At 41.5% G+C, this 22978-nt stretch overlaps 1 protein-coding gene across 10 annotated transcripts in view; it reads right to left on the reverse strand.

Annotated features, from left to right (window-relative positions):
- The window catches only part of CALD1 (caldesmon 1), a 236554-nt gene that overhangs the window by 175026 nt on the left and 38550 nt on the right, over positions 1-22978 (reverse strand). The gene's annotated exons all lie outside the window — the stretch shown is intronic.

The raw sequence follows: 22978 nt of genomic DNA on the forward strand, positions 1-22978 counted from the left end.
AAAAGAGAAAACCTTTTGTAGTGGTAAACACCCATTTTTTCATGCTTTGTGTGTATAAAAAGATCTTCTATACTTTCCACAGTATGCATCCGATGAAGTGAGCTGTAGCTCACGAAAGCTTATGCTCAAATAAATTGGTTAGTCTCTAAAGTGCCACAAGTACTCCTTTTCTTTTTTTAAAGGCAAAGTTGATCATTGAACGCATGGCAGGGAAGCGAGTCATCCTAGGGTATTAAAAGAACAATGCCACTTTGACTGTGCAGAGGAGTTAGTCTGCCTCTCCCAGATTATTTCCTATGAGATCATATTTACACTCGGGAACAGAAGGGCCAGATTTCAGGAAGTTTGGAAGCCTTTCAGGGATTACGTTAACAAGGTGCATGCTGTTCTTTAGAAGCTATTGTACGTCAGTTCCATTATTGTCCCAGGACCTTATTTCAGATGATCTTAGCTTCCATGATATTACCAAATCCCTTTTGTATTTAATCTCCTGACATATTTTTCTTTATTTTTTTAAGTTATGCAGCGTGGTTAGTGCATTTATTTATTTAATATTATGGTGCTATTTCTCAGCAAATATTTTAAGCTATTCATTGAATAATTTATTTGGAAAAAAAGTGGCATTTGTCAAATTATCTGAAGAATATTATTCAACCAGCTCTAGCGATGGGTCCAGTTCCTCAAATGGGTAGCAGTTTGGAATTTAAGCTATCGGGACAAGGGAACTCTGTTAGTTTCTTTTTTAAACTGCCAAGTAATCTATATAATTTGCCTATCACCTTGCAAAAAAGATAAATATATAACTAGCAGAGGGGGAAAGTATGTTGTAAATGCAGCATTCTAGAATGATATTGGTACCATTTAAAGGCTATTTTGAACTTTTCTAAATACATCATCAAATGTATTTTGTCCCAGTCAGACCAACTGCTGGATTCCTGACCTTTCTTTCCCATTACAGTTTGATAAAGCCAATTAGCAGTCATGCCAGCCACACTATTCATATAAGACTTAGAGTCACATTTTTATTTGCTTATTTTTAATTGTACATTCTGGCTCTATCCTACAAATTCATGTGCATGGATTGACACATTCACCAGAGAATGGATGGACCCCTGTGTAGAACGGCACTGACTTCAAAGGCTCTGCACAGACACAGAGGTTTAGGCCCGCCAACGGGGTGGGGGGCAAAGAGGGCAATTGCCCAGGGGCCTGAGCAATTTAAAAGGTCCCGGGACCTCTGGCTATTGCCGTGGTAGCAGCGGTGGCAGCAGCTGGGAGCTCCGGGCCCTTTTAAATCATGTGGGCAGGCCACAGGGCTCCTAGACATAGGCACCAAGTGGGTGCTGAGCACCCACTGGCGGTCCCCTCCTCCCTGCACAGCGCCTCCCTGCCAGCAGCAGGCCCCGCCGATCAGCTCATCCCCATCCTCCCCCAGTGCCTCTCGCCTGCCACCGTCAGCTGTTTGGCGGTATGCCGGAGGTGCTGGGGGGAATGGGAGGAGCAGGGGGCGGGAAGACGCAGGGAAGGGGTGGGCCTGGGCAACACATGCCCCAGATGCCGGGAGTGGAAGGGGCAGGACCAGAGGCTGAGATGCTGCTCTGCAGCCCTGCGCAGCAGCTGCCTGAGAGAGCCTGGCTGTGGAGGTGACTTCTGCTCCCTGCCCAGACTCGGGGTCCCTGGCAGCCAAGCCAGGTGGGGAGCGGAAGCCACCTCCTCCCCAGCCAGGCTCTGTCAGGCAGCTGCCAGGCAGGGCTGCAGAGCAGTGACCGGGAGGGGCCAGTGTTAAAAGGGGCTCCCTCCTGCTCCCCGCTTGGGCTCCTGCCTGCCAGGGAGAGTGGCAGAACGTGCCGTAACATGGGGCGGGGAGAGCACGGTGGCCCTGGGCTGGGCACGGTGGGGATGACACGTGACCTGTCCTTTAGATCTTGCATACCCCCCACTATGAGAAGGCACCAGTTGTATATAGGATGTCCTCAGGGTAGGGGGCAGAACAGGGGTGGGAAGAGGTGGGGCGGGGGGGTAGGGCATTGGAGGAAAGGGCCTAGGACGGAGCGGGGTGTCAAGCACCCCCCAGGAAACCTGGAAGTCGGCCCTATGCTCCTAGCATGTGCGGGGTGGTACCAGCAGCGGCAAAGGCAGCTGGGAAGGCATGTGGAAGCCCTGGCCATGCCAGAAGAGTGCGCCCAGCAGCACAGCCGGCAGCTCACTGGGCGCCAGCGGGGGCCCTTTGACTGTTCTGCCCTTGGGCCCGGAATTGCTGCCGGCGAGCCTGCAGAGGTTGGGCTGCCTTGGACCACTGAAGATGAGGCTCTGCAGAGATGCAGTTGTGTGGTCAGGACCTTAGGGATGAACTATTCTTGGAGAGTGAAATTCAGCTGGTACAGAGAGCCAGCACAAGATTATGCACCACCTATTTTCCACACAGGCCTATTTTGAGGGCTTAAGTGATGTAAAAGCTATGTCTGGCTCTGTGGAAGAGCTGAATTTCATTCTGAATGAGTGAAGCTAACTGCTCTGTTCTCTAAACTATCCAGCACTCAGCTATTCACTATCATTAACATTACCAAATTCTTTCCTTAGTTGATAATACATAGCTCTGATAAAGCATTTTTCAACAATAGACCTCAAAGAAAGGAAAGCATCTTTCTCCTCATTGGAGAAACTGAGGCACAGAGGTGATGTGAGTTGCCCAAGATCACCCAGCAGACCAGTGGCAGAGCCAGGAAGAGAACCCAGGTCCCAGTCTAGTTCTCTATTACCAAGTCATGCTGCCTCCATGCAATGCAGGTGAACTTAATGAGGCTGCATAAGTGTAATGAGGGTATAATTTGTACCACTGTAACTAGAGACTGGGATGCAATTTACTTAATGTAAGATTCCTCTAGCCTCAAACCATTGTCTGTTTTTAGAAAGACTTTTTTTTGCACTGGGAGTCAGTCAGAACTAGAAGATCTGGAAATTTCACAAGAAAGCTATTCTCCCAAGATTTATTATTAATTATTGTTAATTAATGTATTAATTATTGAGTAACAACATTGTGCTTGATGCCAGACAAGATCCAAAATTAAAGAGAGTCTCTTCTTCAGCCCAGTATGAAAGATAATTCTGACATGGTCTCTAATAGGAATCCACATCTTTTGAGGTTTGCTCATCACTAATTATAACAGAATAAATGTTTCAGGATTAGTGTCTCCTGCTCGAACAGTAGAACCTTTGGCCTTAACATTTGTTTGTTAAATACTCTGGAGATGCTTTGGCACTTCTCTGGCAGCAAAAGACCATTATGCTGTGACAATGCTGCCTTCTGCTAACATGCTCTCAAAATATACAGCCCAGAGGAGGAACACTTAGACCTCATACACCACAAATATAGACAAGTATGTCTGAAGGCATCTGGAGGCTTGGCATTTTCCTAAAGTATTATCCTTACCGAAATAGCTCCCTGGCAGTCCAGGGTGCAACTTCAGAATATTCAACAATCCTCAAAAATAGTTCTGCTCTTACCTGTGGTGGGGGTGATCTTGTGCCCAATAATTGCACCTTGTGCTGTATTATCCTAAAGAGACATTCACACGACAGAGACAGAAATCTGTGCCTTATACTTATCAATCTACAGTTGAATGTAAGATGTTTTAAAGAAGCTGACCTGGCCAAACAAACTAGCCCTTTTCGTGTGATATCATTCCTGTCTTTTCACCATAACCCTCCGTTCCCTCCTTCACCAAACTCAGACCCTGTCTTCTCTTGACACGTGCACGCTACAAGCACTGGCCCACATTCAGTATGGCCCGGAAAGCCCCATGTGCTGTGGGGACAGGAGCAGCTCTCATAGGACTGGCTATAGGAACCCTAAATGCTCAGGGAATTGCCATCTGCTGCCTTAAGCAGCAGCACGAAAGACACTTATGAGAGCCAATGAGATAGCTCTTGAAATTTTAGGGTGCTATGGTCACAGCAAAAGAAACAAACCTTGGTTTTACTGACTAGAAAACAAGTCTGGGTTATAACACAGCCATGTCAGAACTGGGTGTGAATTTCTGCCTGCTGTCTATGCTGCAGGAGCCTGAATGGGCTGTCAGTCCTCAGCTCTGCCATGTACACTTGTGTGAGATCGAAGCAGGGCTGTGCAAAGGGATGTTTCAGATGGTTCCAGTAGAACTGGGGCCAGGCCTATCAGGGCCTGTAAAGAACCACAAATGCAGGGGTGCTGGAACAATTTGTAGAGAGAGGGTGCTGAGAGCTGATGAACCACACTGTAAACCGTGTAAATGATGGAAACTACTTTGAGCCAGGGGGTGCAGCAGTTCCCCCTCCCCCAGCACGCCTAGTTCCAGCACCTATGCCCATGTTATTTATTTAACTCTTCTCGCTGTTTCCTTCTTTTGCAGGTCCTAGATTTCTCTGTAACTGGTCTCTTTACTTGACTTTGATTGACCTTATCAGCATTGCTTTACCTGTGGTGAGGGGAGAAGTGGGACCCGGATTTGAGTCTTCAAACCAAGCCCACAACATCCTTGGCACAGTCTTGCTTCCGTGGAAACAAGCACAAACTCTGGTCATATTGTCATATAGGATCAGATCAGTGGTTCATCTAATCCAGTAGTTTGATCACGGACAGTAGTAAATACCAGCTGCTACAGAAGAAGAAAGAAAGAAAGAAAGACCTACAAGTAGGCAGTAGTCGAATAACAAATCCCCACAGGAAGTTTCTTCCCAACCACAAGAGTCAGAGACTGGCTTATGCTCTTAAGCCTGAAGCTTTATACCCCTTTTTAACCTTTACTATTGTAACTCTGGATATTCATGTTATTTATATAATGCCCCATCATTTTTTTAATCAATGTGGTAATACAAATATTATGCATGATGCCATGATCTCTCAAGCAGGTACTTGTAATGATGGGGTTCCCTCACTTCAAGTGTTTTCTGCATATCCCCCATGCGCAGTTTTTTGTTTTGTTTTGTTTTTTGCTCAGAGAATCGTTTCATGTGCTGACACATCAATCCCCTGGAAGTCAGTGCTGATGAGGCAAACACTTTCGCACCTGGCAGCCAGTGCCTTTGGAAAGGATTCATTCCACCTCCCCGTGCCCGCCAAATTGGGACTTGCTTAAAGGCCTAGAAAACTTAGAATCACTGGCTTTGCTTCATGCCCAACAATATCATTACTGTAATGCTGTATAACAGTCACCATAATCATAGCCTTTCATGGAGGAGACAACTGTGACTGTTGAACTGGAATAATTACCTCAGTGTGTGTGTGTGCACGTACATATACATGTTCCTGCAAGAGGACATACAAATTTAGGGACAAGGAACAATAAAAATTAGATCCTCATACATGTAGGGACAGAAGGAGAGATCCTCCCTCCCATTATGGCAATATACAGAGGCCATAAATGCTGCTTGGCCAAATGTGGAGAGAATTCCCTCAGCATAGATACTGCTTGAGACAGCCATAGGCTGCCTGCACAGGCCCCCTTACAATTCCTGGGACAGGGACCGTGTTGGAGGTAAGAGAGGAGACACGTCAGAGGTGAGAGATTCTGGGTGCATTGTTTTTGTGAAAAACACGAGTTGGAAGTTCTAGTGAATGAAATGTAATGAATATGTTTCTCATCATGAATGGAAAATGAGGTGCATGCCCTGACTTGTTTAATGGTACAGTAATCACATGGGTGAATAATCTGTGTTGTGCATTAAACTAGTGGGGTTTCTTAATTGGGTTTGATTTTAGAGGTCCCTCTCTGTACCCTATGGTACATCAGGAAGAAAAGAGGCATTGAAGAGGATCTGGTGAGGTGACCTGACATCTGATAGATAATGCTGAGTGCTTTTTTTATGAGTGATATAAAGTGCTTGCTGGAGATCAGAAAGCTTCCTTTTGGTTGTCTCATCTTTCTCTTCTCCTCTCTTCACATTTCTCACCCTGAACTTTGATCAAAAGTAGGCTCAACCCCAAACCAGATGGTGGTAACCATCAGAATTGACAGATAGACAATACTCGCTAGCAGAAAACAAATACAAGTTTTAACAATATGCTCCATCCTTACTATAGACCTAAACCCAAGAGAGGCAGAGAATCTTCAATTCCCAGGCACTTAACTGGTAACCAAATATTTTAAGCATAGCTAAAAGATGTTAAGAAGATAGAAATGTTCATGGGTGGGACTTAACGTAGCATTCCTATTGAAATAGCTTTATGATGGGGAAAGTTTCAAACACAGAAAACCAGATCATAAGCCCTGCTGTAGCTACTTTGCACTGCTCTGGCAGCATAAAGCTACTGCAAAAATCAGCTTAACCAGCTATTTAATGATTCCTCACTGGAGGCGGAAATTCCTAAGTGGCAAAAGGCAGACACAGCAGATTGTATACCACCCATTCTGGCTCCCAGCTCTTGCACCATGGCTAAGTGAAATGAGGGATAGCCAGGGAGCTGTTCTGTCCATCTGAAGCCTGGCAGCCATAACGACTAGAGCTGACTTTTTGATTCATCGGCCATACCAAATGTTATTTTCAGATAGAGAGAGAGAGAGAAATTTAGTTTTGGGCCTACCAGTGTTTTGTTTGAGCTTTATAAAATATTGTAAATGGCTTTTAAATAAAAAAAATAAAAGTTAAGTAAATTTAAAAACAAATCCACTTCAAGTCAAAAGATTGTCAAAACAAAAAGGGTTTTTCAATCAATACAGTTCGGCAAATTCAACACACGTTCATGAAATGTTTCAGTTGACCAAAATCTATGCTTTTTGACAAAAAAAAGTTTGGAATAATATTTTGTCCAATTCTAATAATGACCAGTACTAAATGGCACAACTTAGAACAGCCCTAAGGATGTTCTAAGCTGTAAGCTGCGGAAGACCCCAGAACCCATCAGCTATAGGATCAGAGAAGTTTAAAAAGATCAGGGCCCAGAATCTTATAATCAATTGGAATGATCAATATGAAACTGGAAATTCAATTATGCCCCCATGATTCACTTCACAAAATTATCTGAGGCTATTCTTTGTTTGTTTTGGCTGTGGCCCAGCATGGTTTCTTGACTGATGGCTGTGTGCCTAGTTGCTGGTGAGAAGCAAAAATGAGTGTGAAATATTAGACTTATTCTGCATAATTGCTAGAGATCATTTGCACTGATTTTGGTGGGGCGCGGGGACTGTTCTTGTAAACTGCTATTTAATTAGATAAACATGCAACTTACTTTTCCTCTTGTCTCCTACATACGATCAGTGGTTGTATTTAAAAACATCCATGCAATTATCTGGTTTGAGTAGGAGACTTAACAAAACTCTCCAGACTTCAGAGAAAAAGCCATGCTTTCACAAAATATGTTTTATATTTTTCCCTACATTTCTTTTTAACTCTTAATACATTGGTATTTTCCAGACAACAGTGCCAAGCAAAGGAATGCTTAGGAGGATGGTGTGTGTGTGTGTGTCTGTGTAAGTAGTGCCTAGTTCATTCAAGGCCAGAGTGTGCCCAGCCACTGTATTGAACGCATACAGGGAAGCTTCCTTGTACTGTTACTATACCTCCCCATACAGTGGCTAGGCACAACTCAAACTCAGCACTCCACAAAGCACAAGAACTACACTCTTCATAATTCCACAAGGCAGCCCAAAGGAAGCGATGAGGCTGTGGCCGACAGAGGAGGCTGTTCATGCAGAGGAGGCTTGCATGCTACACCCTCTTAAGGGAGCTAGGGAGCTCCAGGCGGCATCACACATCTCTGGAACACACGGTCTTCAGGAATTTCAGCTAAAGGAGTGCAGATTCGCACTGTCTATTACTAAGGTCGGACTTTTAGTCCATTCTCTGCATCGATGTCTCCCATTAAAATTGATGGGCGTTAGTGTTCCCATCTGAAAGTAGAACTGAACCCATCATGTATCAATAAAATGCAAAAGCATAAACATTAGTGCAGTGTTCAGGTTCAAATATCAAGCATCCCAAAAATCAGACAATTCTAATGGCTCATTCTGTCCCACAAGAATAACTCAGCCACAATGCACAGCCTATGTATTTTAATGGTATACGTGAATAAGAAACGATAATACGTAAAGGTTGATGTGTGACAAAGAAAATCTGAATGCAAAACAAACCAAAGGCGCAATATGGCTGAGTTAAGCAGCCTTAACATTTGGAATTTCTGAACTCTGAGATCTTGCTATTTCATCTGTAAAGCAGCTTCAAAGCTAGATTCTTGTTAGGCTTGAGCCCAAGAATGTTTAACTTGCATGGCTGGCACGTAGCCTAACTTCTCAATTATCTGGACAGTGTTACACAGCTAATATGGTCAACAGGATGAATTATTTTCCAGTAAATTAGGCACAGACATGCTTTCTTACAATATCCAGACATTTATAATTTTTCACTTACTCTTTTTTTCTTGAATAAACTAATTTACCATGGCCAATGCAAGGTAAGTCTTCATCACCATTCTTTTGTTTAAAGAACAGGAGGACTTGTGGCACCTTAGAGACTAACAAATTTATTTGAGCATAAGCTTTCGTGAGCTACAGCTCACTTCATCGGATGCACTCTTTTGTTTGTTTCCCTGTGTCAATGTTACAGTATTACATGCTATTGTTAGAGGTCCAAAGCATGTCCATAACCAGCCCAATGGGACAACTCACATACTTTAAGTTAGGCACATGTTTAACTACTTTGCTGATTCAATACACAAACTATTGGTAGAGTGCTTGATTTTATCTTACATGCTTGTTTTATTCTGTAGCCTAGAAGAATAGGTAGGAAACGATATGCATATCAGATACTATAAGGATTCCCCAATAAGACTCCTTTGCCATAAAAATCAATGGATGTGTTTATGCTAGAGATTCTCCATTCTAGAAGGTAACAATTTGTCACCTAGACATGTAAAAGATGCAGATTGTAGGCTTATTATCCAATGAGAATTTCCCTCTAAAAGCAGAATACATTGAGACAACCTTCTATAAACCTTTAGAAGTGAGAGAATGAGATTGATTAGACAAGATCTGGACCAAAGGATCATTCAAGCCACTTATCAGAATACAGACTTTAACTTTTATGTTATTTGATATGATGCAGTCTACAAAATAATTAAATAGAGGCCCAAGAGTGAAATAGCTGAACTAATCTGACTTACTTGGCTACTTCAGGTGCTCTCCAAATAGCCAGAGTTCATTCTCTCTAGCTAAGGTATTCCTATAACATCTCTCACCAGAGCATTAAAGTACCTAGTATGCTATTCTGGACAAGTATCCACCAGACAAGGTAGTATGTATGCATGAGTTCAAACAATAGTAAATAGAGTCATTTGTTGAGCTATAACCCTTCCCATTCTCTAAAATTTGCCAGTTGCATTTTAAGAAATTTTACAGCTAGACTGTTACTTCTTCTGAACTCAGAACCAAACCATTTTCTTTTTTTATGTGCAAACTAATCGCAATTTTGTTTTTCCATTGCTCCATTCCAAGCCGAAATTCTGTTCCCCATAGGAAGTGGAAAGTGATCATTTTCAGAAAATAATCAAGCCATTAAGGCTTAGATCACAATGCATTAGTCTAACATTTTTGAGAAATTCCTTTCCTTTAATTTAACTTGACCGCTATGATATGCAAGCTGGGTTCTGTGGGTTATTTTGGCAAGCGATAGCCTGCTTTGTGTAAACATGGTACAGCACCATGGTTCTTTAGCTGTGTTGCTTGGCACACAACTATAGTGTATCTCCCGTACTACTTCAGAAAGAAATACATGGCATGCTAAAAAATTAGGTACAGTAGAGATGGTCTGAGCTCATTCTGAAAATCTGGAGGGTCTGTGAGTCTATCCAACACTACTTAGGCTGCACACCACTCTCTCGCTAATGGGTTAGAGTCTTATAACTTATCTGTGTGAACACAGGGTCTGAGTCACTGCTGCATTATTCCAGTTTTAAGTAAGAGTAACTCAGAAGAGTTCCCAAGCAGTTGTAATACTAGAGTAATGCTGTGGTGAATCAGGCCCACCCTCTGGAGAAGGTGAGCCATAGGGTCCCTTAACTTCCATTTCATCAGGATAAGGCCGTAAGAAGTGGCCTCTTCTTGCCTCCCTAGCTATTCTCATTATGGGATTTTAGGTCTACTGGACAAAACAGACAATCAGGGCAACCTGGCCACACACGGCCCAACCCACGGCATTAGGTATGAGAAAAAAGAAAAGAAAAATACTTCACCTGTATTATATGGTAAATGCATTTAGATTTAAGCCTACATTATGGTAAGCCCTCTGTGGGTATGCAAAAGGGTGGTCACCAGGTTCCTTCTGCCTGTTGCACATCGGTGTAAGGGGGGCTATAATCTGTTCATTTGCTCCCCGCACATAACTGTGGATTTCTAATTCTAACTGTCCCAAAAAAGAGAGTTTCATTGTCTCTTTCCATTACAGCCAGCAGAGAACGTCAATATAGAGCATACGCTGCTCTCTCTCTCTTGCTTAATTCCCCACTCTCCAGGAGACATTCTGTCAGAGCCAGCCAGGATGTCTCTGGGAACTGTCGTCGTGGTCCTTGCCCTGACCCCTCTCCCAAGCAATCCTTGATGTAAGAACTAGATCAGAGCACCTGAGCTTTAAAGAGATTGAAATATCTTGCAGTTCCCTCCCAAAGAATGTCAAGGCACCTTACAAGCATACTGTATACTGATATACTCCATAAGCGTGTGTCACATTTCAACACCCACAGTTTAAGACAGGAATCAAACGCCGATGCTAGCCCAGCTCCAACTGAAATTGCCAACGGAATTTAAGTAGGCAAGGTTTAACTATTAGATTTTCAATTTGGCCAATGCACAGAGGCTAACGCCATTACTGTTGTGAAAAGGATGTAATGACTAAGTGTTCAGGATCTCAGTTTTAAGGCTGTTAACACAGGTGGTTCCTCTAGCAGCAAAGCAATCCACTAACATCAAGCTACACAACTGGCTCAGGGGAAAGGGTACTGACTTAAGGTAAAAGTGTGCCACCAACCCTATTTTCTGCAATTCCTGTTCTGGATGTTCCCTGGTGGTCACCTGTGCAAGGACTGACTTGGCCCAGCTTAGTTTAGCTTATGAGATCTGATGGCATCACAACACAAGGAGGGACTGGCTGCAGACATTTTAAATGGGACGTATGGTGGAAGGATTGCTGCTTGTCAAGATAGTGAACATTTTAAAACAGAAATCCTCCAATTTACAGTCGTCCCAAGGGATACCACTGCAACTACTGCCAGTCACAACTAGCAGCAATCCTTCAGCATCCTTAGCTGCAGAACTATAAACGTACCCTTGTGCCATGTGTTGAGTTTGTTCCATAAGATAGCTTCAGAGGGGTAGCCGTGTTAGTCTGGATCTGTAAAAGCAGCAAAGAGTCCTGTGGCACCTTATAGACTAACAGACGTATTGGAGCACGAGCTTTCGTGCATGTATGCATGTATCCGACAAAGTGGGTATTCACTCACAAAGGCTCATGCTCCAATATGTCTGTTAGTCTATAAGTTGCCACAGGATTCTTTGCCGCTTCCATAGGATAGTCAGCCTTGGGCATGGATTCTCTAACTCCCCACACCTAAGCATCTGGCCTGTGGCCACACTGAAGAAAATTTATTGAGGAAAAAGGACAATCGGGGTGGACTTGTGCTCCTATATCCCATAAGTGCTTTTGAAAATCTCCCCCAATATATGATATATCATTTTTCACAAGTTCATATTTATATATGAGTATATTATGATTTTGTCTTGTATATCTTTTGTCGTGTTCACCCAGAAATAGCTCATGATCATGTTGGCCCCTTCGATGACTATTTCAAGCAGACATGAAACACTTTCCCTATATAACAAATGAAAGTAAGTAACTGTTATATGATTGTCCTATATCTTCCCTGATCGTTATGGAACTACACAGAGCTAATCACAGTCTACTCCTATCTGTACACCTTGCCATCTCTTCCCTGCCCACAATAAGAACCTGAATTTGAGAGTTTGGACTAAGCAGACATAAGTTGGTGAAGTCTCAAATACAGCTGGTGTAACATTTCATTGTATGGTATTACACAATAGCATTGCAACACAAGGGTCATCAGCCCATAAGAGCGCTGAAGACAGTTGACTGCAGTGTGTGCATGAGAAGAAGTTTGTCTTTAGAGTCTGTGCTCACCAGACTTTGGTTAGAACCCCAACTTTTCCATGTCTGCCTATCTTGAAATCTTTATCCATAATGGCATCAAGACCCTAACATGGGAACATCTGTAATTTAGGAAGCAGCTGCTCCTTTGAAGCTCCACTGACCCTCATGCATGCATGCATGCACGCACGCATTTTTACACATTTTTCCCCTAAAGTCTGTGTTCTGTGCCTTTCTTCACAGGGGACTTAAAGGCAGAGATTCTGTACAGTTTTGTGGGACAACAGCATTGGGCAGCCAGCCAATATCAGCAGTAAATTTATAGCTCAGAGAAATGACAAATCTGGTGAAAAAAATCATATAAAAAATCTGTAAGACTTTTCTTTACAAATCTGTCACGATGTTCACAAAGGTGGTACTTTACTTAGAACATCTTCTCTGGAGCATGTACATCACTCATTCAATACTAAGCTGTAGACCCCACCATGTAACCAGCAGCCCCTGCATAAGTACCCCTGCTTTCGTGCATAATTATAAAGTCTAATGAGTCCTGGCTCCACATTTAAGCCTACCATTAGCATTTTATATTAGAGCTGAAAATGTAGCTCTTTCTTAATTTGTTGTGTCTTCATTTCACCCTTCGGAGAAGACTGCAAACACAGAACTATTCAGATGTTGAGAATAAAATGCAAGTCATGGGGAAACTCTCGTAGGTTCAGGTCTCATTACAATATTGAAAATCAGCCCAGGTTCATCAAAAGGTTCACTTTTTTAAGCAAACCTGAGTCTATTTAACAGCTAGCTAGAATGATTTGTAGTTTTATGAGTGGGGAGGTATGAGTGCTTGGTGGAGGAAGAAACATCAAGAGCTCAGTTTTGGTCATGCTGAGTTTAAAATGACAGATGGGCATCCATGTATAAATTTAGAAAGACTGGTTGAGTGTGGGATTGGATTGAAAGCGATAGGTCATCAGCAGAGAGGAAGATTTGCAAGTCATTGGCATAAAGGTGTAGTCAAAGCCACGTTTGCAGATAATAAACTCCTAGAAATAAAGTGTAAAGAGGGAAAAGAGGAAGGGAGTCAATAACAGAAACGTAGGGATTGCCCCTACAATGGGGAAAAGGGAAGAGAAGGATCTAAAAATGAGATGCCAAAGGAGTCATCAGACTGGGAGGAGGAGAACCATGTGGAGATGGAGCCAGGGAAGCCAATGAAGGACAAAATTTCAAGAGTTGGGGAGTGGTGAACAGTGTCAAAAGCTGCTGACAGGTCAAGAAGGATGACGATGGAATAGAGGTCCTGGATTCAGCCAGAAGGAGGACATTAGAGACTTTAATGACAACAGTTTCTGTGGATTGGCAAGAACAGAAGATGGACTGGGGGTGGGGGCTCAAGAGAGGAGTTGGAGGAGAGCCAAATCAAGGCTATAGTTCTAGACAAAATGTTCAATTAGTTGGATGTGAAGGGAGATATAGAGCAATAGCTGGATAAGCAGGTGTGGTCACCAATCGACTACAAAGGTAGCACACACTGGCTGAGACCAACCTGGTCCTTAGCTCCCTTTTGCATAGTTTGTTCTTGCTAAAAATAGAAATTGCTTGCACTAGGCAACAAACATATGACCCATTGGTTGGCCACAGTAGTCATATATACATATGCACGTAGGACATGCCTGCAGGGCCTTGGCCCATGCTCCATTACACCCATACATAAGTAAGTGAAGGAGGAGCAATTCCTCTATGACTATCTACATAAGGAAGCATCTTGGAAGCTAACACCCAAACTGCATTTCTGCTGTTTTCCTCCTTTCTTGGCATGCACATGTAGCCGGTACTTGTTCAGTACCAAACACCTCGAGACTCCCAAAAGGGCCACACTGTAATGCTTCCAGAAACCAGCCCACCTACATTAACATAGACTAAAATCAGAAAAAAATGTGTATTTTTCCTTGGTTGGCCTAGGAAGATTTACTCCTTTTCCAAGTTATCTCTAATTTTCACCCAAGTGCCTCTTGGGGACTTGCATAATACAATGTGTCAACTAGACACTTCCTCACAGTGGGCCAGATCATTCCTCTGCAGCTAAGTTAATAGAAGCTTTACATGCGGAATGCCAGGGAAGACAGAGTTCAGAGTAATTAAACCTCATAAAATATATACGAGAATGATGTCTCCTAATTTCTGGATCACTTCATCGTGATTGTAAATGGGCCAAATCCTGAGGTCTCTGTGCAGCTTTTACTCAGTTCTTAAATGTGCTCCCAATGAAGACAAAGAGTTTTCCAGAACTAGGACCTCAAGATCTAACCCTATAAATGGATTTTAACTGAACTATAAAGATCTTAGGCCAAATTCTTTTCTGAGTGACAAGATGAATGCTTGAGTCACTCACTTAAAGTCAATGGGATGACGCAGATATAAATCTGGAGTATCTCTGAGGGTGGAACTTGGTCCCTTATGTTTGTTTCATTAACACATTATTTTAAAGTGCACTGGATGCAAGCATCAGGCCATCTCTGAAAACGGAGCACACCACTGGAGAAATTATGCCTAGGGTTTATATGGCACACCCATTTCCAGGCATTGGAGAGGAAAAAAGTACACAAACTGTGTTCCTCCTTGATAAAAGAATACTATCAGCCTATACAGAACTGAAGAGAGGAGGGAAAGTTCCATCTACGTAGCAAGACAGACAAGGAGGAGACTGAAAAAGACACCATTGGGGAAGCCAACAACTAGAGGGAGGGGTGGGAGCCAAGGACGCTCCTGTAGCAAACAGCAGCAAATCAAACATTTTCTATACAAGAAACAGAGAGTGTGACCAGCAGTGGGGCTGGGGGGCGGAAGGGTTGCATTAGACTGATCCAGTAAAGCACAAGTAGTCTTATTGACTTCAATGGGATCACTCATATGCTTAAATTTAGACAGACACTCAAGTGCTTTGCTGAACCAGGGCACTACTGGCTAAGAATCAAGGCCCTTTGTAATGAAAATACAAAACCATTGAACTGCCAAGAAAGAGCAGTAAAATTAAGGATCTGATCCTGTGAGGTGCTGAGCCCTCGCCTCCTATGTAGCCAAGAATACCCAGCATCTTGCAGGACTGAAATCTTACCAACTCCCACTGACGTTACTGGAAAGGTTCCGATGGACTTCAAAGAGTGAATAATCAGGCCCTGTCTCAGACCCCACTTCTGAGGCAGTGTGGGCCTGTGAACAAGGCACCAGACTGGGAGTTAGGAGGCCTGGTTTCTACCACCAGCTCTGCTACTGGCTTGCTATGTGACCTTGGGCATGACACTTCACTTCTCTGTGCTTCCATTCTGCCAGATGCAAAAGGGAGATAACACTTCTCCTCCTTTGCACAGCAACTTGAGATCTACAGATGAAAAAAGTTAGGTATTGTTACTAATGCTCACGTCCAGAGCCATATGGAAGTCAGTGGGAATACTCACAAGTTTACAGTTAAGCACATGCGTAAGTGTTTGTAGGATCAGGACCTAATTTAGCAGTTTGGGGAAATGTTCCATCTTTAGCACTGAAATCACTATTCAGTCGTTAATTTTTTTTCCCTCTATAGTTCAGCAAGGAATAATCGTCTGGTGTATAGTATCTTTGCTTTAGACAGGGAATAAAGTCATCTTGGTGTCTTGATAGAGCTGGTGATGAGATAGATTGCGCAGATAGATAGCCCCGATAAAGAAATTAGAAATTTAAATTGAAAAAAATGTGTATGGGCCAGATCCTCCACTAGCATAAATGGACATAGCTCCATTAAGTCAGTGGCACTACTCCAGTTTACACTAGCTAAGGATTTGGCCCACATCCACACACACACTACTAAGTAGGCAAAAAATGGACCTGTTCTGAGAAAATGAAACGTTCGTTAGAAAACAGATTTCAAAGCTGGAACACTGAAGCTAGTTTACTTTGAGACGTTTCAGTCAAAACATTTAGGAAAGTATTAAATGAATCCTTTGAAAAAGATGCAGTATTGTCCATGCCCTCTGAGTTTTTGGTTTGGTAAGAGGCCTCTTTATTCCCCAGAGTTTAAGACATGTTTAAGATTCCATATGTTTAGTATTACATCACTAATGATTCATAAGGAAATTCCAGGTAGTAGCAAAAAAAGAAAAAAAGGATTTAATGATAAAACTGCATAAGATATAGATACAGGGGCCCTTGTGAGCAGATTTGCTGATAGGAATGTTGAAAGTGGGTTAAAACAACAGCGTTGTCTGGCTCAGACTCATGTATGTGCTAAAATGTCCTGTGACTGAGCGCAAGTTATGCTATTACTAGAGCCTTTTAAAAAACTTAATTTAATCCTCTGAGTTTAAAGGGCTTTTGGGGATTTTTTCAAAGGATTTGTCTTTTTACAGCTACATTTATGATACAATGGACAATCGTGGCAATTGTTTTTCTGTATCCTCATCCACTTCCCTCTTCCCACCAACCAATATTTCGATAGGTTTCGTATATTTTTTTAAAATGCCTGAATCACAGATTATCTGTAACACTGTTTGCAGCCTGGCCTAGAGGACAGGGCTGTGACTCAGAAGATCTGCAGGTGTCCTTGGACAAGCCATTCCACCTCTCTGTACCTCAATTTCCCCATCTATAAAATAGGGATAATCATACTAATCTCTTTTGTAAAGCACTTTGAGATGAAAAGCGCTATATACGAGCTAGGTATTCATACTATTTGCAATTATATAGAACCTTTTCACACTAAAATTATAAAATGATTTTACAAATGTTAGCTAAGCCTCCATTCCACAGAGTGATGAGAATAATTACCCTTGAGGGACAGAAGTTAACCCTGAGCTCAAAGTCATACAGTGAATTTGTGGCAGAGCTGGGACGAGAATACAGGAATCCTGATTCCTAATAACTTTTTCTAATCACTAGAACACATCATGTCCCTTGTAACCAAGGGTTGCTATTTGGCTTTGGGACTGAAGGGACACTTGTTACTAAATTGTGAATAAGATTTTGCCTCTTCAGTTCCTCCAGAAAGAATTTTGAATGGAGAGATTTGTTCCTCACTGATTTTCAGATGTTTTCATACCAAGTTTTGAAAAAGAAAGCATAATCTTGCAAAAGTGCCCCAAAAATGTCTTTGGAATAATATGTTTAGGGATCACTGACTATCCTTGGCCTTACACTCAGAAGGGGGCAATACTTTTGAAAACATGGCAAATCATGATTAATCCCATGTTGGTTTTTGAGATCTAGCATAAGATGACATTAATAGGCTCTTAAAAGTCTCATCCTTTGAATACAACGATGCTGTTCGTGATCATTCAATGATCACTGTTATAATGATGTAACAAGAGCATTAAGCAGACACATACGGTCTCATGGCAGTTTATAATTACAGTTGGAGTCCTGACAACACTATCTAGATTTTCACTATATAAAAGGTATATCTACTCATAAAATGAGTATTCTTCCTCACTAGGGAAAAACATGTCATTACAGTGCATTACAGAATTACAGTGCTTATAAACGTATTGGGCCAAAGCCTGCAGTTCTTAGGACAAAAAACTCACATTGACTTTAGTGTCTGTTTTGAACTTAGCTCTTTGTAAGGTCCAATGGATATGGTCCATTGTGCACACATTTTATGGTCCAAGTTACATAAAAGAGAAAATAATTTTACTGTAGACTTAGATTTCTGAGACATGGTGGGGGTTTGGGTTTTTCTTTCTTTCTCCTCCCCCTCTCCCATCATCATGTATCAGAAATCCCATCTTCAGCTATTGACTGCCTTCGTTTTTAATTTGAGATGGAAATTGAACCATAAAAGAGCAAGCACATTTCAATCATTCTGTTAAGCTTTTAAACAGTGTATTGCCCTATTGTATGCTTGATCAAGTACATTTTGATCAAGATTTTCAGAAGCGACTACTAGTGATTTTGGGTGCCTCGATTTCTGGGTGCCTAATTTGTGACACCTTAAAGGGGACTGATTTCCAGAGAGTGTGAAGCACCTGCCCTGAAGATGAGTCAAGTTGGGCACCCAAGAATTAAGAATTAACCACCAGTTATGATGGCAAATCTTGGCCTTTGTTTTAGCCCCTTTTACAACAAATGTGTCCTTTTCTTCCTTTAGAAGGACAGATGTGAAAGAGCACCTAGAATATTGCTCCATCCAATGATCCTGAATATATTTTTACACATGGTTATTACCTAGAAAAGTGTAAAATATTAATTCAATGGAACTGTGCTTGACCTTAAAGTTAAACATGTCCATACATCTTTGCACAATCAGGGCCTTAATGTACTTTTCACTATTTATGCTATTTAATTTTTCCATTTTATTCATCTTGTACAGTGACATTAGACTGATCAGTTGCACTTTCTGGCTGAAGTCCTGACCCCATTAAACACCATGGAACTGTTGCCACTTACTTCAGTGCAGGTCTGGATTTTACCCTCAATTTTTCATGAACTAATTATCACTGTTCTCAAACATCACTGTCTAACGTGGGTTTTGCAAACACTACAGGGGAAGTTTACTTTAAAAAGTTATTTTCATTGATTTTCTTTTTAAAATAATCAAACATTTTTATTCAAATTAAAGTTTGTAAAACTCTTTTTTTCCTAACAAAACAAAATTCTTTTATGCTTTTTAACCTAAACTATTTTAGATCTTGAGCCAAAGCCCACTGAAGACAGTGGAAAGACTTCCATTGACTTCAATGAAATTTGGATAGAGCCCTTGGTCCTGCAGACACCTAAGAACAAATGTTGTCAATTATGCCCTCATATCTTTGTTTTTGTAATGCAGCCAGCATTGCCCGTTCTATAGAACAGAGTTCATGACCTTCCCCTCTCTATACAGTCTAAGATTTCAGCTTTATTAAACCAACTGCAGCCCCTTGGAGGGATTCTTTTAAGGGGACGTTATGAAAATAAAAGTAAAATACGTACTTTCACATCATAAAAAATGCATTTTGTTCCACTTTAGAATACAAGATTAAAAATGAGTAGCGTGAACAATAAAAATGAAAAACGTATAAGCCTCTAGCCAATAAAGGGTTATGCTCCATTGAGGTGTGTTTTTGGTAGATTTTACTCATAAAAACTGAAAATATATCAGAAGTAAGCCAAATCAGCTTTTTTGATATGCATTAACTTCTAACTACCCTACATACATGCAGTAGTTGGATCCATTCATTTTCTTTATGAGAATAGTTGAAAGCAAGTAAAAGAAAGTGGATTGCAATTAGTGTAAGAGATTGAGAGTTAGGTGTCCAGTGTTCTCTTCCTCGTTCCATGTGTGACACTGGGCAAATCAGTAAACCTCTGTATCTCAGTTTCCCCAACTTTAAAAGAAGTGGATACCTATCTTAAAGGGTATTGCATAATTAATTAACCTTTGTAAAGTGCTCTGAGAGATCTAGAAGGGGGTTCTCAAATTTCAATGCACCATGACTCCTTACTGACAGCAAAAATTATTACATGACCCCAGGCAGGAGGCCTATAACTTGAGCCCCACCACACAGGGCTGAAGACCTCGGTCTTCAGCTTTGGCCCCAGGTGGTGGGGCTTGGTCTTCTGCCCCAGGCAGTGGGACTCGGGCTTCAGCTTTAGTCCCAGGCCCCAGCAAGTCTCACACCAACCCTGGCAACCCCATTAAAACAGGGTCCCAACCCACTTTGGGGTCCCAACCCCACAGTTTCAGAACTGCTAATCTAGACAAAAAGTGCTTTTTATGTACAAATATTTCATCAAAAATACTCACTTCACTGTTCCAATATCAGAACACTTTTTTTTTTAAGTAGTATTTGATTGGTTTCCCCAAGCAAATTAACTAGTTGACTCTTTGGGTGAAGCCAGTCATAACTTCTGCTCATGATATTTAAATGGGTATTCAATGGCTGTATTTCTTACCTTTTAAATGTAATGCAACCTTAGCATAGCAACTACTCCATCAAAAGATAGATCTCGGATTTTGAAACTGAACAGCCTTACATCTCTGGAAACGGCAGAATGTAACTATTTCCTTTTTATTTACTGTGTTTAAAGGGGGAACTATTGTGTTTCAATAGATATTTACTCATCGCCCTACTGATGCTCATGATCGGGCCAACAGAAACCTTTTATTTGCATGGAAGAAGAGATATTAATGGAATTTTCCATATACCAAGGCACCATTACAACTTTTCTTATTCTTCTGCTTTTCTGACAACACTGATCTTATCCTGCTGACTTCTGAGCTGCTCCACCAAAAGTGAGAAATACAATCCAAGAGCATTAACACTTCTCTTGCTCTGAAGTAAAGAAGTGTCTTTCAAGAAGGAACTTAATACTGTTCAAAGGAATTCTCTCTGAAGAGCAAGAAGTGCCCTGCAGGACAGGTAACATTTTAGGACCCTAGCAAGATTCCCAGTGTGTTCCCCTCTGTCAGCGGAAATGAATGGGGGTCACCAAATCCCTCAGTCTTGGTATATCTTGCACATTGGCCTCCCCATTGTTGAATCATTACACGTTACTCTATGGAGTGAGGTCTATTCATGTAGAATTCCCACCAAAGAGAATGGGAACTTGTGCCTGAATAACAAATAAATAGTGGGATAGATTCTCCACTGGACTAAACATGAAGTGGGAAAGGGGTGAGGCAGAAAATGAATAAGCCAACTTTCCACTTACTCTGATCCTGTAGCTACTGGGGGCCAGATAGGCCTCTGCACAATAAATTACAACAGCAGGTGCAGTCTGAAACTACGTGAGTTTTGGTTGATTCAGGCTTTCTTTGAACATTTAACCCAGCTCCTTTAGTATTTGTCACACTATTTTTTCACACTAATGCTGCTGAAATTAATTTACCTTGGTGCAGTATTTGCACTAGAACCAGAGCACTGCAATAGAAATCTATTTTAGTTACTAATATGGCCCCCAACGCTGTAGTAACTTAGTGTTTTACAGCACCTCTGGGAGGTAGAGAAGTATTATCCCCACAGATGGAGAACTGAGGCACAGAGAGGCTAAGTGACATGCCTGTGATCTCCCAGGAAGTCCATGGTGGAGACATGTTTCCCAAGTCCTGGAGCAGTGCCCTAACTGCTAGACCATCCTTCCTCTTTGTGGTCCTAGTTTCTTGTGCTGACATATCTGCAGGGAGGCCAATTTTTTAATGCAACTTTGGTGATACAGCTGCTTCTGCTGTTATTGTCATCTATGAATCTGTGTCTTTTACTAATAGCAACCCATGTAATCTAGCTATGCATTTCTAATTCACCCTTCGCTGTACTATCAGGAAGGGTTACTCATTTTCATGTATAATATGAAGTCACCCAGTCTAGTTGTATAAGGGAAAGTAGAGGTTCTTACCTAAATAGATGAGGCTAACAACTCTAAAACTGTCCTGCAAGTTGCATTCAAGTAGAGCATAACGAAAGAACCTTAGTTGTCTGAACATACGGGATTTTTCTCCACCTCCCAATGAGTGAACATTACGGAAATAGTCACAGAAATGCACACTAGGAAACAGTACTCAAACCTTCCTGAAGTTTCCCCATTACAAACGCTATTATTCAAAATCTTGCAGCTTAATCCATTTGGTTGAGTATTTGCTTTAAAGTGTGGATATGCCACAGTTCACTCAAGATCGTTTTCAACAGATAATTGGCCTGAGGATATAATTTTACATATTACTCTTCTAACATAGAAGTATTTGGCAATTTAGTCAGCCAATGAGCTAGAGTCGAAAATACTGAAATTCACCATGCCACACAACTGTACATATTTAATTTAGACTAAAAATCATTTCTGTTCAGAAAGAGCAAATCTAATTTAACTAAGTCTTTTCTATGCAAACTTGCAGTAAGATGTGTAGCAAGAGCTTACACGTTCCTTTGAAGTTTGTCATACATTCCTGAATACCTTCGACAGCCTAAAAAGTTATGGGTCTGCTTCTGATTAGATAATTGGACTAAATCTACACCAAATAAATATGGATCTCTTAAAATAAACTTAAGAGGTATATGAATTTTGCAAAATGCATTTAGTATTTCAACTAAAAAACATTCTGCAAAACTCAGCTATCATGCTATCAACCTAACATCAAGGCCTAAAAATTAAAAAGCATATTGAATTAGGCTAGTGTTTGAACTTTCACCTAAAATTAATTTCAGGCAGTATCAGGTATAATTTCTATCTTAGTTGAATGCCACCATAGTAAAAGGAAGTCCATCATAGTTACACTGATTCTTCTCTTTTATTACCTTTAATGTGCTGCTCATGAGGCAGGAAAGATTGTGAACACTGTAGCATCAAGGGCTCTCTCTCTTTTCTTATTTCCAAGTCCATAAAAAGACTACCAATACATTCGATGAACAAACAAGTTCCTGCACATGGTCGTAGTCAAAAATAATTACAGTATTGTATTTAAACATAACTAATTCTTTACAAGGAGTTAGAGATAACAAGAGAGAAATTCAGTCATCCTTTTTCCTCCTGGAACCATCTTCCTTGCTTGTCATACACCATTGTGTTCTGATCCTGTCATGTTTAATAAGATTGCTTGGTGACCTCATCATCTTACGGTGGTTTCAGCTACCACGTCTGTGTGATTTATTCCCATTTCTATCACTCTACCTAGCTGCTCCTCCTCTGTCCAGTTCCACATGTCCAGCTGTTCTCATGTTTCATCTTGGATGACCTAGCACCATCGCACACTCAGTCTTTCCAAAAATGAATCTATCTTTCCTCTCTTCTGCCTCCCTTTTCTATTACCCTTGACAGCTCTGCTACCCTTCCCTTCTCCAAGGCTTGCAACTTCAGGGTCATCTCCAGTTCTTCTCTCTCCTCCCCGGTTGACTGCAGTCTCTTTCTAAATCCC

Source organism: Lepidochelys kempii, chromosome 1 (genome assembly GCF_965140265.1).
Source record: "Lepidochelys kempii isolate rLepKem1 chromosome 1, rLepKem1.hap2, whole genome shotgun sequence".
NCBI lineage: Eukaryota > Metazoa > Chordata > Testudines > Cheloniidae > Lepidochelys > Lepidochelys kempii.